The sequence below is a fragment of the Canis lupus genome, chromosome 29 (assembly GCF_048164855.1).
Source record: "Canis lupus baileyi chromosome 29, mCanLup2.hap1, whole genome shotgun sequence".
Classification (NCBI taxonomy): Eukaryota; Metazoa; Chordata; class Mammalia; order Carnivora; family Canidae; genus Canis; species Canis lupus.
Window position 1 is genome coordinate 6,881,717 of NC_132866.1, and position 25,460 is coordinate 6,907,176.

Here is a 25,460-nt window from a genome sequence, read left to right on the forward strand (position 1 = left end):
GCGGAGATGATGGAGGCTCCCCTGCCCTCTGCTAGGTCTTAGAGGCTGGTGGGGACGGCTGGTGGCTGTCCAGAGAACTGTTCTCTCCCCGGTGTCCCAGCAGACACCACTCTGTCTGATGCAGAGGAAGGGGCCCTCAAATCTGACTTGCTGGAGGCCCTGTCCTGGAGAAGTGGCTTCTGAGTCAGACTTTCTAGCAGCCAGAATCTGAAGAGTAGAAGGTGATGCTGAAGCCACTGGCCTTGCCCTTCTGAAAACGGGTGAAGAATTCGGATAGAATGCCCCAGAATTGCCTTGCCTCCCCACCGTAATCTGGTCACGAGGGGGAGGCCGAATTAGCTGACCATGTTACCTGAGGCAAGAAGTATGTTAGATTTTTATAAGGTCAATTGAATAATGGAGAAAGTTGAGGTTAGTTAAATACAGAAAAAGTTTTTTGGGGGAACCTACAGATTTCTGTCTTCACCAGAGAGACAGCAGGCTGCATTTATTGTTTTTTTTTAAATGTATTATTATTTTTTAATTTAAATTCAATTTGCCAACATACAGTATAACACCAGTGCTCATCCCATCAAGTGCTCTCCTCAGTGCCTGTCACCCAGTCACCTCATCCCCCCCCCGCCCCCGCACCTCCCCTTCCACAACCCTGTTTCCCAGAATTAGGGGTCTCTCATGGTTTGTCTCCCTCTCTAATTAGGGGGCTGCATTTAAATGGGGGGTGGGAGGGAATGTCAGTTGCCTCTGAGGGGCTTGGGATTTTTAAAAGGTGTGATTGCCCCAGGGAGGGAGGGAGTGCTGGGGGGGGGGTGGCGGGGCAGAGGGCCTGATCAGCTTTGGGACCTGGGCTGATTCTGGCATTGGCTGTGGCCCCGGTTGGAGAAACCGTGTGAAGTGGCGTTTGAGCGGAGGGTTGTGGATTCCCGAGCACTCCGGCCTCCCCGGGCAAGCTCTGTCCAGCCGCACTCCAGCAGCCCGAAGGCCAAGGCTTCACGGGCCACCTTCAGCGAATGCCAGCGATGGGACCAAGGGTTCCACTGTTTCCCAGTCCGAGGAGGGGGATGGGCCAGCCCCTGGCTCAGACAGAGGGAAGCCGCTCAGGAGGCGGATAGCCCTTTCTGGTTGATCTCTTGAGGCCTTTCTCAGAGCACTGCAGTTCTTTTGGGGCCACTGGACCCCAGTCTGCAGATGGCAGGGCGGGGAGGCCTCTCCTGGCTTTGTCTTAGCTCATCACAAAAACTGGGGGTGCAGGGGTCCTTATTCTTACCCCACCAGTCTTTTCTACCTCAAGCCCCAGACATGCTGGGAATCCTTATTTTTGGTAGTGTGTCTTTGAAAGAAATAAAACCACATCGCAGTAATTTAGGTCCTGTGGGGGAAACATTGATCTAAACTTTTGATTTGATGTAATTTCAGGCTTACAGAAAAGTGGTAAGAATGGCTGTCAAAGAATTTCTAATCCTCCTTCCCCCGGACACCCCTGGATGATACTTTACCGCATCTCTGTTCTCTCACACAGACACACAGGCACTGTATTTTTTTTTTTTTTTCCTGAACCCTCTGAGAATGACCTGCAAATAGGCAACATAGAAGTATTTAGAGATGAAGAAGCTTTCCCCAGGTATCGGCGTAGTCTCAACACACGGCGCAGGTGTCAGAATCGAGAAACTCACGTTGGTGATCGTATTGTCTGATCATTACGCCTCGTGCAGGTTTTGCCAGTTGTCCCAATCACCGCTTATTGCAAAAGGAACCTCTTCCTGCCACGCTTCCTTAGCTCGTTTGAATCCGGAGCGAGCCGAGCGGCTCCTCATCTGCCTTTGTTTCACGGCAGCGATGTTTTCAAGAGAACAGACGAGTTATTTTGTAGACTGCCCCTCCGCTTGGGCTCCTTTCAGGTTTTCTCCCGATTAGATTCGAGTTATGCGCTCTTGGCAGGAGCGCCTCAGAAGTGGGCATGTGTCCCCCCGCGCTTCCTGTCGGGAGGCCCAGGGTGATGCCAGCGTATCCCGTTGCCGGTGACGTGAACTCCGCTCATTGGTCCCGCCGGCGTCCGATGTCCCGCTGTGATTGACAAGAGTGCCGTGGGGAGGTTCTGGAAACCACGCGAATGTGCTGTTGATCCTCAGACTTTCCTACCACTGGTCCTGACGTCCACTGCTAACTCTCGTCCAAATCCGTTATTATGACGGTTGCCAGTTGGTGATTCCCTGACTCCGTCATTTCCTCCGCATACATCTGTCTGTTTGCTTTCCACCGTCCGCAAGACGCTCCCGCTTTCCCTTTGCAGATTACACATGAGTCTTGATGAAGACTCCAGGGCCCTCAGTGCTTCCCTGGGTTCCACCCTGTGACTGTCATTACGCACGTTGAAGCCCACAGTGCTTCGTATCTGGCCAGCAGGTGCCTCTTTGGGTTGGCTGCTCCATCTCGTGCCTCTTGGACATAGTCTCTGTGATTGAGCGTTTCCTTCCTTTCCAATCCAATCTTTTTTTCTCTTCCCTACGTCCTCCCGTAATGTGATTTTTGTCTGTCTTTCCCTTCTGTACCATGTCCGGGTATGGACTTGGGCATAGGCAGTGTTGAGTATGTATTTGTGGGTGGGGTACGTTTGTGATTGCATAGTCTGAACGTAGACGTGTGCTCCCCTGTCCATGCATCCAGAGGCCACTGCCTTTGGCTTCTCTATGGCCGGCAGAGCTGCCTCCGTGTCGACCTCTGGGGCACAGCGTGAGACCTAAGTCTGGCCCTCCAGATGGCCTATGGCTAGGGTTCCCTCAATTCAGTAAATAATTTATGGCTTCAGCTGCTGTGGGCATAGGTTTCTTCTTCTTCCCACTTTTTTTTTTTTTTTTTTTTTCATTTCTTGTGTGCATCTGGAGACCTTTTTGGCATTGGAGCTTGGAGTTCATTTTAGAAAAGATCCATAGGAGATCATGTTTCTAATGACAATCAAGATGGCACAGATGTCAGCCCCTGTGGTGGTAGGAGTATTCTCAAGTCAACAGTGGTCAATCCCTGTCCTTCCAGAGAGGTCAGGGGAGCAGTGACCGGGGGCAGGGAGGAGGCTCATCACTTACTCACACCTGCCCTGGCCCAGATGTGCTGTTGGCTCATACATCCTTGGTTAGAAACGGGGGAGGTAGGCGACAGAGGTGGACCAAATGGTTGGGAGTGTGTGTATCTCTGATGCCAAGGAGCCTTGGGGCGGGGGTGGCATTTCTCTTTAGAAGTTTGACTGCTGTTCCCTTAAGTAGAGTTATATAGAAGCCTGATTTATCTGCTCCAAAAATACGGGCCCCTTAGAGAAGTTAAGCAGAGTATAAAATGCCTTCATGGTAGTTAAATTTACACTCTGTTAAAATGATTTGTGCGCTTTGCAGTAAGCTGTGATATTAAATGCATAAATATACAGCAGAGTTAACTTGGAAGAACGTTTTATTTGACATGATCACTCAAACGCTCAGGTACGGTATCAGAAGCATTTAGCACGGTGATAGGAATTTTAAAATTCTGCCCAAAACATTCAGAATCAAAGGGAAGGAATGTGAGTATTTCTCCACAGAGTGCTTACTACTGAAGTGGTTTTCATCACAGGAGAAAGGCCTGTGGTTTCTAAATCCGTCTCCTCCTTTCCATCTGAGAAAACGCCTTGTCAATAAACTCACCATTGAAACCGTTGCCCTAATTTTGGAACTGATTCTATTCAAATTAGCAACCCATTATAAATATTTTGGTCGTCTTTTGTCATGAGAATAAGTTTTCCTCTGGGAACAGGCCATTTGGTTCTGGTTGGGACATTACGGGAGAATTAATAATTAATGGCATGCTTGTCTGAGGTCCGCCCTTCTATTTGGAGCCTAGGACTTGATTCAATTTTCTAAATATAATGGGCTGTTTCAAAATGGTCTTTCCCCATTGTTTCTTCAGATCTTACTGAAACCAGTCCACTGTGTTTGTTTGCCTCCATCTATAGAAGGAGGGTCTGAAGGGCACCATGTCCACGAGACTGGTTGCACCCCAAGTTTGGAAGGAGGCCCAGCAGGTGGATGAGTTGATCAGTTAAGAATATTCTGTAGCACTCCTGCCATGCTTATGTGCGCTGCTGGAGAGTGACTGCTGACGTTCTCGGCAGCCACTGTGGGACGGGCTGTATGCCCAGGTCCTCTGCTGATTTCCAGGGGCCAGGTAACCCAGCAAACCCCACTCCTAGCTTTCAGACTCCCTGTGGAGGGCGGAGACACCCAAACTCACCAACGGCTGGAGCTTGGGGTGCTTTTACCCCAGCTTATTGATTGGCCTAGAAGGAATATTCTGGCCATGATCCATGTAGGAAAACGTAATTCGAGAAAGAAAAAACACGCTTGTTGGAGGGTCAAATTGAGTTGTGGGGGAGACACCTGGTGCCCCAAGGTATCTAACACAGTGCTCTTGGGTTCTCCCTCACTGGCTGACTCCAGAAGCACCCCCAAGAAAAACGTGCTGCTTCTGCCCCCACCTGTGCCTTCAAGTCTCCTCAACACTTTGGGGGGGTACTTGGAATCGACCCTAGTAGAGCTGGTCGGGACCTGGTCAGGACAGGGTTAATTTAAAAGAGCTGTGGAAGTGGAAAAATCTTCGGGTGGCTGTGGAACATCTAGCTCTGGGTGCCGGAGTGTCCTTGGGAACACACCAGGGTTCAGCCGCAAGTAATTGATATAATTGATAATAAGACCTGGCCTCTGGCAGACTGGGGACAATGACAACAGCAGAATCTTGGGCAATCTCTGGGCCCCGTCATCACTGCAGTAAGAAAGAGTTCCTAGAAGCTCCCTCGATTGATCTTAATACATGAGGCCTTCCACAAGGAAGCTTCTAGTTCTCTTCTTGCAGGACTTGTGCTGGGGTCAGAGCACGTTCTCCCCTGTGGGGGGAATATATAGCATCGGGGTGACCATCCCTCTTGAAACAGCACATCCGCACAGAGATGACACCTGTGTCCAGATTCAGACCTGGCCCTTGAATCAGCAGCCCAAGAAAACATCGATCCCAGGTGTCGAGGACACAGACGAGGCTCCAGGTGGTGTGGTGACTGAGTGCTGTGGGGAGAGCAAGGTGCAGGGGGATGGAAGACCTGGAATACGGTTGGGTCAGGTTTGGCTATTTGATAGGTGACGTCTGCAGCTGACCCGCATCCCCTTCCTTCCCAGGAGGCTCCTCCCATTTGTCCCCCAGAGAGCCTTTTTGTTGGAAATCCCAACACAGCTTCATTCTTTGATCCCTTCAGAGAATGAAAAGTGCCTACCAGTGTTGGCCTCTGGGTCTTGGGAAGGACACGAGTACCTGTCCTGCGAGCCCGTGGACCTGGGTGGGGGTGGGGGGGACTTTCTGCTCCACCTCCACCTCCGTCACTCTGAACACACAGAAGGTGGGGGGGAGCTGTCCTTTCCCACATGTGTCCGTGGCACCCACAGGTGCCTCAGTATCCCCGCAGAGGTCAGAAACAACAAATTCCACCTCGTGTCAGCTCACACATGCTATAGAAACACTGGGTGTCCTTTGTACCCTACATCATTCCGTGTGTCTTGAAAATGTGGCTTTTCTTTATGCATATAAACCTACATTCACGGCTTTACACAATCGGTGGCTTGTTTCCCCCTCACAATAGCTACATTTTGGTGGTAGCGGTGCCTGACACACACTTTATTTTTATTTAACTTATAAAACCTTTGGGGTGAGTGCCTCTGTAAACATAAAAGCTTTCATGGAGTGCAACAGCCATGGATTTTGGGGGTTTTTCCCCTTCCTTTCCAAAATGGAGGCGTGACGCAGCTGGCCTCCGAGCAGTTGGGCTGACCTGTTCCTTCACTACAGGAAGTAAAAGTTTGGATGACATCACCGCGGGGTTATTTCTTGTTATTGTAATTAATGGAGCAGCAGGAAGCAGCAAGACGGATGATTCTTGGCAGAAGTGGCAATTTAAAGGGGAAAGGATGAAGAGGGGGTCTGGGAAGGAAGAAACCTTTCTGGACGTTCTAACTCTCCTGGGAAGAAATCTGGAAATCCGTAGGCAGTTCCTGAGAAATGAGCTGCCTCTGGCCTGCGTGGATCTGAAACTCCTAACCCTTGCTACAACTCCCGGTCTGGGTTTCTCTCACCAGCAGCTCAAGCAAGGCAGGGCCGACCTGGCTGGCACTGGGTGTCGGGCGGTTCCTTTGCGCCCAGCGTGTCTTACGTCCAGTGGGTGGGAGGGCTCGTAAAAGTGAGCTTGTGCTTTGTGGACAGGCTGAGGCTCTCAGACCCATGTGTGTCTTTTGCTGAGGGGTAGAGGGAGCTGGAAGGACTGGGGGTGAGGGAGCGAGGAAGGGCAGCCTGGCCAGCCCCCAGGGAAGGAGCAGGGGGGTGGCCATCCTGCTCAGGACGCATGGAACCTTCCAGACATGAAAGAGAGGCTGGGTCTCTGGGTTAAGCCGCTCGCTCGTGGTGCATGAGCTGACCCAGGTGGGATGGCTTTGCTAAGGACTTAGGGCGAGGGGGCCTTGGAGGTGGGGCTGGAACCCAAGAGCCCTGTGCCATGTTCCCCCGAGGCGTTACAACACCTGGGTATGTCCTGTCCTGTCCAGTCTAGATCACATGTGCCTGCGTTCATCCTCCATCTGGGCTGGGGAGGTGGGACGTGGCCCCATGGTGGGAAGTCTGGTGCTGGGGGATGGGGATCTGGAGCTTGGAGAGGAAGCCAGAAGGAAGTTGCCCCAGGGAAGGAGGGAGCCTCTGGAATGAGTGGTGAGACTTTGGGCAGCTTTATCCATCTTTTAAAATTTTAATGAAAATAGGATATGCAAACAGAGCACAGACCTGAAGTGTGCAGCTCGATGAGTTTACACAGCAAATACACGGTTGAACCCCCCACTAGGGCAAGCTCAGAAGTCTTCTGGAGGGAGCCTCCCGCCCTGTGTCCCTCTCCTCAGAGGTACTCTTTGGACTTACCTTGGATTACCTTTGCCTGTTTTTACTTAAAACGGAACCATATGGCTTGTACCTTCTTGCATTGTGTGTGCGCCATTCGTCTGTGTTGTGTGAAAGGCAGTTCAGTTTTGCCAGCTGCTGTGTAATACTCCGTTGTATGAATGTACTCGGGTTTATGTACCCATCCTACTGTTGATGAGCCCTTGGGACTTGGTAGCCTCGGGCCATCCCCAGGTGAGAGACCTCCCCACCTTGGCCAGCGCTGACCATCCAGTTAGACCTCTGCGGTGGCCGCCCTGCAGTTGAGGAGGCCGAGCTGCCCGGGTGATGGAGGCACGAACTAGTTTAGACTTAGGAAGGGCCAGGGTGGTGGGCCGTGCTGCGCGGGGATGCTTTGAGGAGCAGATCATGGGAGGACGGAAAGGAACACCCTGCAGCGTGTTTCACGGTGTCCACTTGGTCCTGCTTCATGGGTATCCAGAGGGTGGTGCTCACCATGGGCTTTGTGGCCTCTTGATGGGTCATGGCTGGCAAGACCCCGGATGGTCTCCGTGGTCTCTGTGGCTGATTGTTTATATGGAACCCCTTGTCTTCTTGGGTGGTTCTATCACATTCCGCGTGGCGAGCACCATATTTGCAGTGGAGCCCACCACCCAGCACCGCTGGTGTGTAATTCGTGTGTTTGTGCCATCAGGCACTTTGGCTTGTGACTTTGATAGCCTGAAATTGCACCCACCTCTGCAAGAAAAACAACTTTTTGCTAGGATCTGAGTTCTATGGTATATTATCGTAAGAAATTGGAAAATAAAAAGCACGGTGCCTTAAGCTTGTCTTCTAGCTACTGATGTTCTCTCTCTAATTCAGAATCATGAAGTGGCGCTCAGGCTTAGAAGGTCCCAGTATGTGAGGTTGGAAGGAAGCTTCTGGAAGCCCCTGGTGGTTTTCTAGATGAAGCAATGGAGGCCGGAGGTGTGCCTTATTTCCAGAGATAGAAAAAGTGTCTTAACCGTGAGGAATGTGGGTTTGAATTATTGACTAGATGGCCTTTTCCCTTAAGATTCGTAGTGAGTCATTGGAAGGGAAATGTTTGGGGGAGAGGTTACCTTCTTAGCTTTTAGGGGAGAGTGAAGAGCAGAAGCAGGGGGAGTTGAGACCAGCTGGCCAGTGTGAATCAAAGCTCATTCTCCCAGATTGTGGACACGGCCTCAAGACCATAACCCCCAGAGACCAGCCCTAGCTCCTTGCCCACTGTCCCACGGTAACGCGTGACACAAGCTGACCCCATGAAAGGCTTCCAGGCTCCAGAATCATCAGCAGAGGATGTCCTTTTCCTGAGCCTGGGGCAAGGGAGGGTTTCATAGACTATGTCCTTAGTCCTATGAACAGTGCGAAGTTGTTTTCAAGAGTGATTATGTTGGGGAAAAAAAAAAAAAGAGTGATTATGTTGGAAAGAAAGAACGTCACCTTGCCAAAGAGTTTGGCAGAGTAGTAGATGTCACTAGACGATTGACATTAAAAATACACGTGTGGATTTTTATGTAATGCTTTTTAAGGACAAGTGATCATGGGGCCAAAATTTCCTTTTGTCTAAAAATGATAATTAGGAGACGTTCCCTTATTTCTATGCAGGTGCCATCCTGGCCCAGCATCCCCCCACCCCACCCCCATGCTGTGCCAAGGGCCTTTGGTTGTTACAGCCTTGCATACCCGTGCTAAGGGGTTCTTCGACCCAGGAGGACTCATCCCACCCTCTCCTGAGAGGTCCCGGCTGGAAGGACTAGACCAGACTTCTGCTTGGTGGGAAAGTTTTGTCCTTCTGGCCACACAGAGAATTCACACGTGAACCATGTGTTAGGCTTCGGTCTCAGCGTTGCTCGCTGACTACTGTGCTATGTCCTGCTGAGAAGGACCGGGGCCAGGGTCACCCAGCAGCTCTCCACCCAGGACTTGGCACCCCCACCCAGGGGACCCGCGCAATGCCTAGAGATATTTTCTGTTCTGTTCAGGTGAGGGAAGCTGCTGGCTTCTAGAGGGTAGAGGTCAGGGATGCTATTAAACATACGAGGCACAGAACAGCTCCCCACAATAAAGAATTCTCCAGCCAGATGTCAGCAGTGCTAACGCTGAGAAAGCCTGAAGTGGCTCGTGTGGCCCTCAGCATCCTGGGGTGTTGGACAGGTTTGAGGAAGAGGAGAGAGACTCCTGCGGGAATCCTGATCTCTCAGGCAGGCCCCTGAAAGCTCCCTGAGGCTGTTTGCACTTGTAAACTGGGGGGGTGGGGGGTGGGGTGTGTGAGCACAGCCTCCAGCCCAGCACCCGGCCCTGGCTACATACACCCAGTTGTCTCCAGTCACCTACCTGTCCGCACCGTGCGTGGACCCAGCGGCAAGCTCAGGTGCTAGCCCTTGGGTACGTCAAACCCTAATGAACCTATATTCTAAAAGCAGCTTGATTTTATTTTTCTTCTAGGAAAATACGTCTTGGTCACCATATTGCATATCCAGTGTATGAAACGAGGCAGTTGACATGTCACGTAAAATACGGTTCCTGATGCCATTAATGGCTTCGTTTTATGTAAAGAGCCGATTTGAAAGAGCTGTGGGAGCCGTTGAAGAAATGAGATGCTTTGTTTTGAGCTTCCTTGTGGCTGCCTCCAACACAGAGATTTAGGAAGGACCAGACTTCGCAGAAGCTTGACACAGTGGTCCCTGTGATGGGAAGAGCAGCAAGGAGTCCTCAGGATGATTTATCAGGCAGGGTTTGAATGTGAGGGCTGGGCCAGCCCTTCTGGAACTGCCGGGGCTGTGTTCTTTTTCTGACACAGTGTTCTTGGGCTCTGGAGGTGGAATCTCAGCTGCTTACCATTCTGTCCTAGCTCTATTTATTGCATCCACGGTTTAAGTAGTGGCTTAAGTAACGATTGCCAAAACTGTAATCAATGTTTTTGATAATGTTTTGGGGCCCTGCTTGTAAGATAAATAGCCCCGAAGCCCATATCCAGGGGGATCTACTGAACCTGTGACTGGCTTCTGTATGGCCTTGGGTTTTCAGGCCCCATGAAAACCGTGAGTCTGCTCTGTAAGTCCCTCCAGGGATGTCCAGACAGTCACTTGGGGTTCCCAGCAGCCCCATTTGGCAGCCGGAGGGGGCTGGGAAAGGGGGGGGGTGCTGCTCTCCCTACACCCCACGAGGATTGCAAGTGAAAGGCTGGTGTGCGGTGGACGCAGAGATTGGCATCTTTGCTTCTGCCCACCCCGCCTGCTTGCATTTTCTCGCAGGACAGATAGGGCCGCAGCTGGATTCTGGTCGGGGGTTGGGGATCTGGCCACGGACACTCGCACCCAGGCCCCGAGGGGCTTGTGCAGGGTGTGGACGTCCAGGCCCGCAGCCGGCCACCCTCCGAGCGGGGAGGGAAGGTGCCTGTCCTGACCGCCCGTCTCCACCAAATGCGCTGACTTCTGCATCTGTATGCAGCCGACTGTTTTGGCTCATCGTCCTCAGTAAATATTGCCAGACTCCGCTTCCTGCTCGCTCTGTTTCCGAAGGCACAGCATTTGGTAGACGTCTTTGCAAAGGTGCGGTGTCTGTCTGTTTTGGAAGCATTTGGCAGCGTGGTAACCGTTTCTGGGTATCTACGAAGGAGATTTTCTGCTGATCGTTTTCTTATTGAGGGAGAAGTTATTGGAAAAATATTGGACTGTTAGCTCTGGTTTCGGAGATTTATCGTCTAATCTGTCACGGATTTTATTTTGCCATTATTTCCCTCCTGGCTCTGCTGAGCCCTGCTTCTCCAAAGAGCCCTTAAAAGCGGGCCGCCTGGTCCCGTCCTCGGGCTCCCCGGCCCGCAGTCCTGGCCGTTAGGTCTGTTTTAATTTGAGTCTCGTGAGTTTTTACTGCTGTGTTTCTGGTCTTACTTCACTTTGGGGAGTGGGCTCCCCCCCGCCCCCCTTGCCTGGTTCCAAGAATCGGATTGCGAGGCTTCAGCATGTTGGATTAATTTCCTGTTCCACATCAGCTCGAGCTCACTACACAAACGACCGATTTGTTAGCGGCCTTTACCACTTCCTCCGTCACTGGCGTTCACATTTATATCCTCGTTTTTCCATTCATCCCCCCGAAGCCATGGCTGGCCCTCTCGAGTCTGGTGCCAAGGACTGGCTGCCCTCAGCAGGCCCATGGGTTGATGGAGCTCCCGCCCCGCACCCAGGCCCCCTCACCTGGGCTCAGAGCCTGCCCTGTCCACCCCTCAGCGGAGGTGGGTGCCTTCCAGGGGGTGGGCCGTTGCAGCCACAGGCCCACAGAAGCCTCTGGATGCAGACAGAACATCACTTGAACACACAGAGCAAGGGGTGGGGGCAGGTACTCGCCACCAACAGGGCATCTCTTCTTATAGGAATGCAGCGTCAGGGACAGCGGGTCACTTTTCCCCTAGGATTAATTTTTTTTCAATATATTTTACATTTACATTTTAGGACAGGTTTAGATTTACAGAAAAATTGAGAGGATGGTAGAAAGTGTCCCGCATCCCTGCACATGGTTTTCCCTACATTTGTTCCTTCCATTAATCATTGTAATTAACGAACCAAAATTGATACATTATTATCAACTAAAGCCCATAGTTTTCTATAGAGAGGGTAACTTTTCGTCTTTATTATTCAATTCCTTCAGGTGTGTGCCTGCACAAACTGTAATAAAGGAGATCGTCCACCGCTGGTTTATATTCAGTTTCAGGGTGGTGTCAGGAGCAGGCAAATGACAAAAGATTCTCCTCTGAGAGCCTCCATCGGAAAGGGGGTTTGGTCCGCGGAGTCTCCCATTTCCTGATTAAATAGCAAAACAAACAGAAGTGACCATGTCCCAGCTTAGGAATTTCGTCCTGGAAAATAGAATTGTCTACATGGAAACTTTGAGCAAGTGCATGCTGGGTGAAACTCATTGTTCAGGATGTTTTATAGTTTAGACTTTACCCGATTCTGATTTTGGAATTTAAAACCTCCCAGAACCATGATGTGGGTGCCGTGAGGGTGCGGTGTCATTGGCAGAAGGACCTTGATTGTTGGGACCCTGTAGGGGGTCACAGCACAGTCGGGCTGGGAGTGCCCGGCCCTGGGGCTGTTGTTGGGAGGATGGTGGGCACCTGCTCCACCGGGGCCCTTTGTGGCTGTCCCTGCATTCCATTCTGGGGGATCAGAGAGACGAAGTGAATCATTTGAGGTCAAGGAGTGGAATCCAGAGGAGAATATAAGCATCATGCAGAGGGAGACTGGCCTGGGATTGCAGAGACAACAAAGCAGCCCCATTGGAGAAGCCCAGGGCCTGGTCCTCCCTTGCTGGGCCAAGTAAGCCTGGCCCCAAGTTACAAGGGAGTTGGTGGTACAGTAAACCCCTCCCAAACCCTAATAGTCCTACACTTCCTCCTCTCCAGGGGCCAGGCACTCGGGGCCCGACAGCGGTGGCTCCCAAACCCTTCTGTGTGGCAGCCGCTGGTAATCCAGCTCAGCCTCTGTGTGCGAACAACCAATCTGAGGAACGTGGACAGTTGTCCCTGCCTGGGCACTGAAGCTCTCGGGGGGCCTTTCCTCCTCCTCCTCCTCCTCCTCCCCCCTCCCCCTCCCCGGATGCTGGACATCTTCAGTGCTGTCTGCAGATGAATCCCTGACCCTTCCAATAGTTGCTTCTTAACTGTGTTTCATGTTCCATTGAAACTTGTAGCTTGTCTTTTAGGAGGAAATACTCTGCTTTTCATCAGTCACTAAACCTTAGTTACCCAAAATGTAAATAACATTTTCTTTGCATCTCAGATTTTTACAACTTAACTATTTTGAGGGAAAATGGGATGCAGGTTTCTAAAAGTACAAGAATAACTTTCCCTTTCGTTTCTGTTATTCACTCTGTACATAACTTGTGTGCTCGCAATGCAGGTGAAATTTCAGATTCCTGAATTTGGGGACAGCCCTTCTGTGGTGCTTGTTGGTATCGAGCAGGGGCTCCATGGATATTTGTAGAGAGGACAGATATGTCCTTCACACCCAAGGAAGGTCACTGGGGCAGGATCCTGCCTCTGCCATAAAGCACCCCAGATCCCCGGTTGGTGGGAGCTACTGCCGTGTGATGGGATTGACCTTGAGACTCATTCTCCTCACTTTCTTTTCTGGTTTCTTGTTGGTCCCATCAGCCGAGGTGAGCCATACCTGGTTATTTTCAGTAGCAGGTGTCCTCTAATGTTGCTGGAGTGATGCAACGTAAGTGGGCAGTGATGCCCACCAAGGAGTTTGGAGGGCCCGACTGGATCCAGTCAGACCTTTATGGGGCCTGTAGCTCACCAGCTCCCAGGGGCTGACCCTGCCCTTGCCGGCAACCTGGTGACCCAGGTTGGGGAAGGCAAGCTTATGCCCTAGCTGAAGCACATCACTTTTGAAGATGGCACCGTGTTTTGGTAGCTAAAATGGGCCGAGTGTCGAGGTGACCAGAAGTTTGGGAAATGGCACTTAGAGAAGCAATTCTTTTTATGGCCATTAGGTTTTTTTAGAACACTTCGATTTCCAGGTAGGTTGAGAAAGTGGCATAGAGTTCCCATTCACTCCGCATCCAGGTCCCCTATGACTAACATTTTATGTTAGTATACTACATCTGTTGCAGTTAACGAACCCGTGTGGAATCTTTTTTTTTTTTTTTTTTTTAATTTTTATTTATTTATGATAGTCACACAGAGAGAGAGAGAGAGGCAGAGACACAGGCAGAGGGAGAAGCAGGCTCCATGCACCGGGAGCCTGACGCGGGATTCTATCCTGGGTCTCCAGGATCGTGCCCTGGGCCGAAGGCAGGCGCTAAACCCCTGCGCCACCCAGGGATCCCGAACCTGTGTGGATTCTTAACCGAAGTCCACCTTTCGGGTTTTTTTTTCCGTTCCCGATTCCCTCCAGATACCACATTACATGTGGTCGTCCTGTCTCCTTCGGCCCTTCTTGGCTTTGACAATTTCAAGGCCTACATACGTGTATTTTGCAGAGTGATCCCTCTGTTGTGGGTCTGGTTGTCCTCTCGGGATTAAACCAGGTTATGGATGGCGTGTAGTGTGTAGGAGTGGTGTGATCTCTCTCAGTCATCCTGAGGTGTACGTGAGCCATACACAGGGCACCCTGGGCTAGACACTTCCTCTCTTGCATCTTAAAAATCCCAGTAGTTGCTTTTATGGATAAGGGACCAAGGTGTGGAGGGCTGAGGTGACAGGTCACACGGCTCTCCAGCTAAGTGGCAGACCTCCGGTGCTCTCCACGGCACTCAGACCTGGAGTCACGGGACAGAAGAGGTGTCACATGAGGTTGTCTGCATTTCTTGGCTACTTCCAGTGCCTTTCCATGGCATCTGTACCCCAAAGGCAGGGAGCCCCGCTCCCCATCCTTTTCATCTGACACCACCCAGCACCATGCGTGCACCTAACAATTGAGAAGGACGTAGCATTCTGACCCGAAGGCTTTTAGACTGTCCTATCAGTGGCTCTGCTTGCCTCCAGAGCATGACTCACCTGCTGGGGTTGGGGTTTTGGCCCATTGTACACTAGAGGGGTAGCTAAATGTGCAGCCGTTGGACAGCCAGGTGTTCAGAGCCTGGTGGATGATGACCCCCCCTCTTTTTTTTTTTTCCACCTTACAAAACAAGCCTACAAAACAACCTTACAAAACATGACCCAAATACCTAGAAGAGGGAAATGAGCATCACTGTCTTCAAATGGAGGTTGAATGAAGATTAATCTAGTCTTAGGCCTTGGTAGGATTCCATTTCTGCTGGGGCTGGCCAGATCCAGCCAGTGTGGGTGCTGTGGACTCCTCCTCTAATGGGACTTTCCACTTTCTCTGGGCCCCCCACTTAGTTCCCAGCTAAGAGACCCACAGAAGGAAAACCCAGGGTGAGTGGGGGCTCCTTGCACAGGGGTTGTGGATCCGCCATATCACTGGTGTAGCATCCTTTAACCGGATCCACGCCACTACTCTCCCCAGCTGCCCTGCCCCAAACCCCCTAGTCCCCTAGGGCTTTAGGGAGAACAGCTGGTGAGACCAATGGCCTCATGGCCATAGTTCCTCTACAGTATTTTACTGGAGTTACTTAATAGCCAGACAGAAGTTGAATTAAACTGTTGACCCTCCCCTGGGTTGTTAAAAAACTTAAAAAAAAACTTAAAAAAAAAAAAAAAAAAAGGTGTTCTTCTACCCGCGGAGAAGCATATAAACTCTGAATGTACAGCCCAGTGAGTTGTCATGCCAACGGGGCCTTGTTGGGTTTTGCACTCAAGCCGAGTGCCACAGTTGCAGGCCTTCCATTTGTGGTTCTGATGTGGGCTTGGCCTTTCTGGAAGGGTCAGATCCCCAAGTCAAAGAACATTCCAGATCATAGCTCATGGCAGGGAGAATGGCTTTCTCTGTGAATTCTGTGTTAACAGGAGCCTTCCCCCCCCCCCCCCCCGCCAACAGCTGAGCTGGTGAGAGCTCTGGGTGTTCCGTGAAGCAGCAGCCTCCTGACTGACCCACAGCTTACATGGGGTTGGGTTCCTGTCCGGCCAGCGGGGACTGCTGTCTATATGCTGGTGCCGGACATTTCCTTGCCAGCTCAGGCTGCTTTCATGTTCTCCACGAAGCTGGAGTGGTTACCTGGGGGCAGTATTTCAGAGAATCATTGGAGAATAGGCTCTGCTCATTAAGTAGTAAAACCAGTGAGGTAGGGATAGTCCTGAAACCCAAGCCCTAAATATGCAGAACTGGGCCAAGAAAGAAGAAAAGAACAAAACTGGCTTTGAGCTAAGTCACCAAACCAGAAAGGTTTCATTCTTTTTCTGTCTTCCTGTGACCTTGACCACAGACCTCAGGCTGCATCCCCACTTCCTCACTCCTGGGGCAGGGAGGGGTCCAGGGCGACAGCAGACAAATTGGAGTGGCCGGAAATGGGGAAAATCAGCCAGCTGGATCTACTAATACCTTTTCTGGTTTTTAAGAAGCTAGTTTCTGATTTTTGTTTCAAGTTCTCTGTTTAAGTTGGGATGCTCCTCCCGTGAGGGTTGGAGCTCCCACCTTGTTTTGTTTTTTAAGATTTTATTTATTGGAGAGAGTGAGCACATGCATGTAGGAGGGGGGATGGGCAGAGGGAGAGAGAGAATCTCAAGCACACTCCTCACTGAGCACAATGCGGGGCTCAATCCCGTGACCCTGAAATCATGACCTGAGCCAAAACCAAGAGTCAGACACTGAACTGACTGAGCCACCACCCAGGTGCCCGTGAGCTCCCACGCTTTGAAGGATCAGTGCCTCTCTAGTGCTCACGTCTAGCGTCGAGAGAACTCTTTTCCCAGGATGCACCCAAAGTTGATTTTCCTCCAAAAGGCTGAGTTTGGGGAGTTTGGAAGAAGTGCTTGCCTGTCCTGTCCCTCTGATGAGTGTAGACCGGAAGGAAGGAAACCTACCTGTTTGTGCTCTGCTCGATTAAAATTAGAAAAACACACCAACCTACCACTGTCCAACAGCGCAGGATTAGGGTGACGGAAGCCAAAGCAACCCCCGGAGTGGCGGGATCCCCAGGCTCGCAGGCAGAAAGGCTCCCGCTAGCACAAAGGTTTCTTCTGCCCTGGAAAGCCTGGCACTGCCTGCCCCTTGTCCGTAACATGTGGCCTTCACAGAGTTGTATTCCATAATTGCGGCACCATACAAGCTATTTATAAATTCATTGCCCTGGATGAAAATAAGCAATCGGCAGTGATTTTTTTTTTTAATGCATTTTAAATAACTGGGCTCCTACAGGAATGGCAGGGTTGGTTAATTAAATTACAGTGGGCTCTAAAGTTTGGGGTGTCGGAGAGCAGTGCCCTAACTGTACATACCGTGGTGCCGTGGCCTGAGAGTGGGGTGTGGGACTCTGCCGCAGGTGAACATCCTGGGGCCCCCACCCCAGGCCTGGTTTTAGGGAACCTTTGTCTTCCAGACGCTCTCTTGGCCTTGAGATCTTGGATGAGAGCTGCGGGGAGCTCTGTGTGTCTGCTTAATGCCTTTGTTTCCTCTGGAAGTTTGTCCCACCTGGCTGAATTGGCAAAACTTTCATTCCCAATAAAGCTGTCCCTGATCCCGAGCACAGCAATAGCTCGGGTGATGAAGTTGAAGCACTATTGAGTTTGCGCCGTCCGTGAGTTGATAAATCGTAGAGCTTCATTTGGTAGGAATCAGCAATTTTATGTGGCAATTAATTGTTAACTCCTGGCGGAGAGCCAGAGGCCTAGAATTTTACCCTGGTTTTTGTGTAGGGCGAGAGGAGCGTGGTAGCTTTGCGGCAGCGAGGAAGGATCGGTGAGGCCTGCGAGGGGATTGGCATTGCTGGCACGCAGTGCCCTGTCCCCTCTTGCTGGTTCCTCACGTGGCCGAAGCCAGGCTCAGAGCAGACGGTCACCGCCATCGGCACACGAAGGGCCTCGTGACGTGTGCACACCACGCATGCTTGCACGCCGTGGCTTACGGATGAACAAATTACCGGAGTTCTCTTAAGTATGATGTTTCTCCCCACTAGAGCTATCCACCTCGCTGGTTCCACATCAGAAATAAAGATGTGCTGGGAGAAACGCATAATTAGCTTTCCAGATCTCTTCGGAAGGAGAGGGGTGATGTGATCATTTGCTCACTGTTCTTGTTGCTTCCACCGCCGTGGGTCTGTGCGGTGCCAGTCCAGGCAGGGGCTGCTGCCAGCGTGGTGTATGCCCGGTGCTGCTGTGGGAGGCCCCCTTTGGGTCCCCGGCTGCCGTGTGGGACCCCAGAACCCTCCGCGGAGCACAGCTGCGTCCACGCCGTCCCCCTCGGGGCCGCCAGGAGGCTGCATGGTACGCAGCGCGTCACTAACAACATCCACCGGAGCGGGGCTGGCGATGCCCACAGCAGCCTGCGAAGTAGATGACACCGTCCCCATTCTACAGAAGGGGAGCATTAAAACACACACACACGCACACACACGCACACAGAAATTTTCAAATCTACAGAAGCAGAGAAAATTGCGTGCTCAACACCCACGTCCCCGTCAGCCAGCTCGGGCACTCGGCAGCTGATGGCCTCTCTCATGGCGTGTGCACCCCCCGCACATCCCACCAGTCTCTTGTAGGGCACACCCTGGCTGTCGCCTCGGTGCCTGGGTAAATCCTTCCCTGTAGATTCCCGAAGGATAAAGACTCCATTTAGAAATACAGCAGCAATAGCATCATCGTGCCTAAAGAAGATTCAACAATTTTGTGACCTTTATGAGCCACCCCTGTGCCCACCCACTCCCTTTTTCTTGTTCGGGGTGACCTTCCTGATTACCTAGAGGTGAAGGGTGTAGACTCCAGGCCCCGTTTTTCCTTTGCAGACAGTTGCAAGTTCACTTAGTTCTGGCCCTGCAAAACCACAAACTGAAAACGCTAAACGAAACCGAGAAACGCATCCGTGGAGCTGCTGTCCAGACGCCACTAGTGTGGCCGGGACCAGATGCCGCCGCTGCTTGAGTTCACGTCCAGACAGCACACCTGCTGTGCCCCCCGAGCCCGCCTCAGCTTTCTCATTTCAAATGATGCTGATAACTTAACTGGTTTTCCAAACCGCTGGGGAGGATGAGGAGGTCCCTGCCCAGTCCGAGGCTTGAAGACTGTCCCCGGGGCTTCCCTCCCCACCCCCCCCAGAGGGTCACCGCTGCAGCTGCTCCCAGGAATGACACCACCAGTCGTGGTAGTGGCCACCTGGGGCCGCTGGCCTGGCAGTGATGGGTGCCGGAACCCAGGTGAGCACTGCCACTGCCACCTCCCCGTTGTCCCTGGCTTGGCGGGACTTGGGGCCTCACTGCTTTGCTCCTAAAGGACCTGTGCTTCCCGGGCACTGTGTCACCTGTCCGAGTCCTGTCCCTCCAGTAAGGCCTGGGTGTGTCCTCTGCAGCACCGCTGAGAATCGGTGGTGGTTTCAAACCGCAGCTGTGCCTTGGAGCTGGCAGCGGGGAGAAGGGAACCCTGCACCGCCCACTTTCACTTCTTCCTGAAGTGGAAACCACCCCCAGCAACGTGTGGGCGCCCCGCACCCCGGGGTCTGGAGCCAGAGCCTTTTCCCTGGACAGAGTGTCTGGTGCAGGCGGGTCCAGCAGAGGGGGCAGTTCCACTGGAATTCCTATCTGGAAATGTTACAGTGCTTGGCTGTCCTTGCAGACAAAAATAAGATGTTTGCTTTAGCAATTTGCTTAGTCCTGAAAACATTCCTAGACAATGCCAGGGCCTTAGTTGAAAATAGTATGCTCAGCTTGTTGGGATGGTCCCAGGAAGGATGTTTTGAGTGAAAATAAAATGATACATACCGCGGCTGTTCGCCTCCGCAGGAATCCCGTGAGAGTTCAGGATTTTAAGGGCCGCGGGTCCCCTTGGGCATGCCTCCTGGAGAGGCCAGAAGATTCTAGAACAAAAAAAAAAAAAAAAGCACCTACAGATGGGACACAGTGTGTGCTTCCTTTGGCACCCCTGCCCCTGAGGGAGTCTCCTGATGGGGCTGCATGCAGCCCGAGAGAGGACGCTCCCAAGTCCTAGGTTGTGGGGCGGGGGCATTGGGGTAGGGCCCCCTCTGCAGGGGCCTGGTTCACACCCCCAGGGTCAGCCTTTACTAGACTGTGAGAAACTTCTTTATCCGCCCGAAATCCCCTTTGGGCTTCCTCCCCCCTCCTCGGTCATGGTTCTGCCCACACAGGATACACTCAATCCTCCTTCTGCATGACTGCCCCGCATAGAATCACAGGCCAGGATCGGCTCCAGAACTTTCTCTTCCAGGGCACGAGCATGGGCAGTTCTTCCCCAGCAGAGTTTCGCTTTGGTTGCTTGCTGAGAACCAGGGTTGCAGGTGAGCTCTCTCTCTCACTCTCACACACACACACACACACACACACAGCAGGGTGGGGAGCATCAGGCTGGTACTGGCATTTCCAGTTAAAAGCCACTTGTGACCTTTTCTTCTTTGAAACAAAGTACTCAAATAATTTCAAATGACTTATTTTACGACCTTTGCTTCTGAGTCGAGATAGCAAGCAGTGTGCCGTGATGGTCCGTTCTGTAAGAGCAGGAGGCCCGAGTCGCCAGAGCGGCCGCAGCGGACTTGTTTTTTTGTGGACTCCCTTGGCAGTGTTTCGGTGGAGTATAAACATAGCACACGACGCCTTAAAAATAAGTGGCTGCGTGAAATGCTTGTGCGCATCAGCGGCGTGCTGCCACATATGTTCAGATCCTGCACATCGCTCCCTCTTCAGAAGGATGACTCGGATAAGTGGCTTACGGCGGCCAGCACGCCACAGCTCTGGGATTATGTGGACGAGACCCCTGTGCCTTTTGCCCTATAACCAAGGACCCAGGGCCGGGGCAGCGGAGCAGATCACAGGGGGCCGGCCCTGTGGCTCAACCTCCAAGGGCCTGGGTAAGCCCCCCTTCTGTCCTGAACCCCATTTCACCCGCAGCAGAGCCAGACCCATACAGGCTTCCAGACGCACCCTTTCCTGGCTCATCAGCCCTCTGGCTCCTGATGAGCCCGGACAGAGGTTGCATCTTCCTCTCTGACCCCTGGTAGTCCCTCCGGATGGTGGGCAGGGCTCACACCATCATCGGTGCCCTCAGAATGGTGTTCTTAAGGGCATCGGTAGAAATGATGCAGAATACTCTCGTGGATGGTCACCTGGAGGGCCATGCTGGCCTCAGGCAGTGGTGCTTTCGAGGTTGGGAATGACTGTGTAATTGGGGTGGGTCAGGGGTTGGCGAGTACTGGATGCGAACTAAATTTCATCTAAGTCCTGTTGGGGTTTTTTGCTTGTTTGGTTGGTGGTTTTTTTTTTTTTTTTTTAAGATATTTATTTTGTGAGAGAGAGAATGCATGAGTGGAGGGATGGGGAGAGGGAGAAAGAGAACCCCAAGCAGACTGTGCAGAGCCTGATCCCACGACCCTGAGATCACAACCTGAGCCGAAATCAGGAGTCAAACGCTTACCTGACTGAGCCACCCAGGTGCCCCCAAATCCTGTTGTTTTCTGAAGTTAAATATTTTGTTTCTTCCCATATTCTACTACAGTCATCCACGTAGCTGAAACTGAAGTTGAAATTCTCACTTCCTAAATGAGAATGCGCGCCCTTACTCTTTGTGTAACGGCAGCAGATTTTCTCAATAATAAACCCAAACCCTGAAGAATCCTAAAGCAACGTAGCATTTCTACTTATACCTGGACCTTTTTTTTTTTTTTTTTTTTTAATTCCCCTTTGGGTCAGCAACTGCATAGAAAAGTCACTTAATGTATACAGTTGTCTGTGTGTAAGTAATCTCTACACCCAACATGGGGCTCGAACTCACAACCCTGAGATCAAGAGTCACACGCTCCACCGACCAAGCCGGCCAGGCGCCCCTATAGTATACAGTTTTTAGGCTGGACTGTATAAACCTCCTGCCCTCCCTGGTAATGCAGAAGCTGTTGAAGGATCACAGAAGACCCAGCAGACCCGGGGAAATGAGAGTTTGGTTGATCACGGTGTGTGTAAGAATTTGGATGACTTCGTTGATCTTTCTGTGTGCATTGTGTGGTTTCACGTTTTAACAAGGGGATAATTGTGATTATCACACGCTCGCGCTGTGCTGTGCTAACACCTCCATCCTCCTGCTTGGAGGTTAGTAAGGAGAGGGGAAAATTGGCAGGGGAGAGGGTGGTAGCAGGGAGGGACATTCGGCGCACAGCAGGTGTCTCATAGACACGGTGCCACGTGGGCAAATAAATGCAGGTTCAAGCACGGGGATCGCTTTCCCTGCCAGTGGAAGAAGTTTCTGTATCGCGTCTCTGGGAGTTTCCTTGCGCCTGTATTCCTGAAAGTTGGATACCTCTGGGAAGAATGGAAACAGTCCATTCCTGGCTTCCTTCCCGCCTGTTCTTAAGAAAGAGGCTCATTCTTTCAGACGTGCGTGGAGCCGGGCGCCCTGCTCTGCCCGCCGCCGGGGGTCCCGATCAGGTGCTAGCGCGGGCTTTGGGCTCAACAATCGGGCCGCCGGTAAAGGTCTGTAAACTCTGTATCGGTCCTTAAGGAGCAAGCAGAGCATGAATTCCAGAAGGCCCTCCCGTTGTGCGAGGTTCCCAGGAGCGGCCTGAAACGGGCCCCCAGTGTACCGAAAGCACCAGGCCTGACTCGTGCAGTGGCCGCGGCTTCTCCTGAGCGTGTCCCCGGGGCCCGCGGACAGGAAGGCCGGGCTCCAGCGCCTGACCTATGTCACAGCAATAACAAAGACCAGGCCGGCCTGTCGCCCGAGGCAACAGGATGGGCTTCTCAAGGCGGGATTAAAAGGTAAGTTGGATCGCGGACAAATCAGGCCAACAGGCTTCGGAGGCTGAGGCTTTGTCAACAAATGAACTTGGCTCTATTTTAAGCCATGTTATGTACCAGGACTTCCTGTTTTTCCAAAGAAACCTCTTGTTTTGGTTTTCGTAATGATGGATTTATTGAAACGTTTTGCTATTCGGGGGACCCACGTTGTTTTCCAACCAAAAAGTCAAAACTGGAGATTTTGCGGCCGGAGAGGTGACGCGGCCGTGCAGTGACAACGTTGCTGCCCCGAAGGCTGCTCATTCAGGGCCCGGTGGCCTCGGTGGCCTCGGTGGCCGGGCAGTGAGCGAACAAAGAGCTAATTGCCAGGCAGGGTCCTAGACGGATTTTGTAGCTCAGAGTTTGGCCTCTTGTTGCAAGGGCAGTGGGGGCTGGTCAGAGGACAATTGAAAGGGGCTTTTTGTTGTTTCTCTGGGCTAAGTCGAGCCATGTGTGTCTGTCTTTCTAGGAGCGCGGGTCTGGCCAATCAGGCCCGTGTAGATCCCACTCGCTTCCTGCCGACCTTTCGACACCGACAGATGTTTTTTCTTACAAGTGTCGTTAGGGCTCTCTCCACTCGCTGACCTCATCGCGTTTTAGTGAAGCCACTTTCCTATGGTTTTGTTCCTCAAATTCCCTTTACCCCATCCTGAGTTCCCCTCTGAGATTAAGATCACCCTGCCTGCTCTTTCTGCCACCTTCTCTCCTGCCTCTTGGACCTGGCATGGGGAGCTGAGCCCACCCCAGGTCCTGCAGGGCTGGGCTGACCCACAACAGCTGGAGGCACCCTGTGCCCCATGAACCGAGGGAAGCCGTGTGGCTTGAAGAAAAAGTCTAATGGAGGCTCATGAGCCAGGAACACACCAAACGACCCAACATGTCAGTGTGCGAGAACCTTCCAGAACCTGTGGATGTGTGCCATGACCGTAGCTCCTCAAATACTGTGGGCCGTGGTGTGACTGGGAGGTGGGTCCCCAGTAGGTGACATCATGGCAGCCTGTGTGACCTGGACAAGTCACTGCCCGTGGCAGGGGCTGGGAGTGATCATGTGGGAGATCCTAAGCCCATGAAAGTGTCTGTAGCTGACACCCCTAGTCCAAGAGAGCGGACCACCATCGGAGCCGACACGGTATCTGTTCTGGAGGCTGGAAGATGGTGTTGGTATTTTAGCCTTTCCCTGAAACTGTGACACAGCAAACGCAGCTAGGACACTTGAGCCATAGTCTCCGACCCCTTGGGCCCTGATCTGGGTTTCCTCTGGGCTCACTCTTCTGAAACGTCTGGGCCAGGAGTGCCTCCCCTGTTCTGTGATCATCTGGGATGTTGGGGTCTTGCCCAAAGTCAACCAACCAAAGAGCACATTTGGCAACTGAGGTGGTGCTGGGTGTGTTCTTTGCAGTGTAGACTGAAAAATTGTTTATCGAATTCTGCAGAGTGGAGCCTGCTGGTGAGCTCCTTCTGTATGTGTTGGGTGACTTCACGCCCGAAAGCCCCTAGATCGGTGCCTGTCACACGTGAAGCACTTGTGAAGCGAGTGTTTGCTGGTGCTAAAGTAACGAACGTCCCAGCCATCCGAGACTATACTATACTCCACAGGTTGGCTGTGTGTGTACCTGGACTCTGTCTTCCTAATGAGTTTACAAACCAGCCTTTGTTGCGCTTACTTGCTCACTTACTTACACGTGGGTATTGCCTCTGGGGCCTGGCAGGGCGTGTTAGTTGTGGTTCAGGGACGTGGGCATAGCTAAATGAGATGGAGCTGTCACGTTTTCAACCTGGCGTGTGGGGCTCAAGCTGACTCTTGGGCTTCCAGATTCTTGCCCCAGTAATGCCTCTGCACAGCCCCCAGGTGGGGAGTGCCACGGGGACCCTCAGGGATGAGCAGAAACACGGGCTGGGAGTGACCCAGAGTCATTGAGTCTCACGTTCTTCATCTGTGAAGCCAGCAGTTTGGATTCGGTAACTTCTCAAGTTTCAGAATGTTCCAGAAATGCTGTGGTTCCAAGAAGACGTCAAGGCCCACACAGGCATGTGTGTTCATGCCCCACGGCTCCACTCCATGCCTTTTCTGCCCTTTGGGCTCTGGGTGGGCTTGCTGATCTCTCAGAGCTCGCATCTGCTCACGTCGCAGAAATGGGCCACGTGTTTGCTCCGAAACTCTGTGCAGGCTGCTTTCATGTTACCTGCATTCTGTTTTTCTCTGATTAGAAGAGCTCAACTTTCATAGGAGCTGCAGTTCAAGGACCACTTCTAAGATAGGAAACAAGAGGGCCTGTTTATCCAGTGAAGTGCCATGGGGACGGTGGCCAGAGGCTGCATTCTTAATGTGGGGCCTGGCCCCTGAGAGATCTTCTTAATGTCCCCAGATTTATGGGTGTGCGCGGGTCAGAGTGGAGACCCTGGGGTGCCTCAGTTAACTCCGCGTCCATGTGGGTGTGGATCGCAGCCTGGGGACGTACTGAAGTGTCCGGGGTAAGGGAAAATCACAGCTGGTTTTCTGCTCTCCGGGCCCATGGGCCTTGCTGATGCGCAGAGCGTCGTCTACCCCGGGGTTCACGGCAGCAGGAATATCACAGACCTCGGGTCAGCGTGGGCGACTGAGGATTTGCAGCATTTTGGTGGCTTTCTGTAGTGTTCCCTGTCTTGGAGGTAATGGAAACTTCGTGCCAGTGCAGCACAAGGGTATCCTTGTTTGTTTGTTTTTTAATCTCTTCTGTTGAACTATCGTATCAGTGACTGTAACGTGTTCAAAGCAGGGTGTTCTCAGATTTGGGGAGCAGGGCACAGTTTAAAGGGAAGGCTAGATAGCATTTTTCTCTTTGTGTGTCTCCCTGAAAACACATGTCTCTGTCTTTCAGGAGGCAATGGTGGGATTTTGGGGAGGGGATGGACTGGCCCGTTCTGATTGGCCGGCGTAGCAGCCACTGCAGCCCAGCACCTGGGCAGGTTTGTATTTGTTGAGTTTATGGACACACGGCTGGACTCCTGTTGACTTGGCATTGGTGTTGTGTAATAAAGCCAGGATTGTTGACAAATCGTACCCATAGGGGCCATCACCCCTTCACCATGGCCGGGACCCCCGCCAAGGTAGTCCTGAGCTTCCCCGAGCATCACTGGTGCAAGACCCTAGAGGATTTCTTAGGGCGGCTATCCCCAACATCATCAGT

The 25,460-nt window shown here is 52.1% G+C and overlaps 1 protein-coding gene and 1 long non-coding RNA gene across 11 annotated transcripts in view; one reads left to right on the forward strand and one right to left on the reverse strand.

The window, feature by feature from the left end:
• The window catches only part of CTBP2 (C-terminal binding protein 2), a 157,230-nt gene that overhangs the window by 72,709 nt on the left and 59,061 nt on the right, over positions 1-25,460 (forward strand). The window contains exon 1 of one of the 9 annotated variants that reach the window (XM_072804951.1): positions 20,356-20,378. The exons of the other annotated variants lie outside the window; for them this stretch is intronic. The gene's annotated coding sequence lies outside the window, so the exon portion shown is untranslated. Of the gene's footprint in view, positions 1-20,355; positions 20,379-25,460 lie in introns of those variants that run through there. 9 annotated transcript variants of the gene reach the window in all.
• On the reverse strand, positions 16,693-20,096 carry LOC140620721 (uncharacterized). Of its 2 annotated transcripts, XR_012020440.1 has the most exons (4): positions 19,971-20,096; positions 19,279-19,373; positions 18,264-18,917; positions 16,693-18,171 (listed from the first exon to the last, which is right to left on the reverse strand). It is a non-coding gene; the product is annotated as an uncharacterized lncRNA (long non-coding RNA). The 2 variants fall into 2 exon arrangements; XR_012020439.1 differs by having other exon boundaries at positions 16,693-18,917.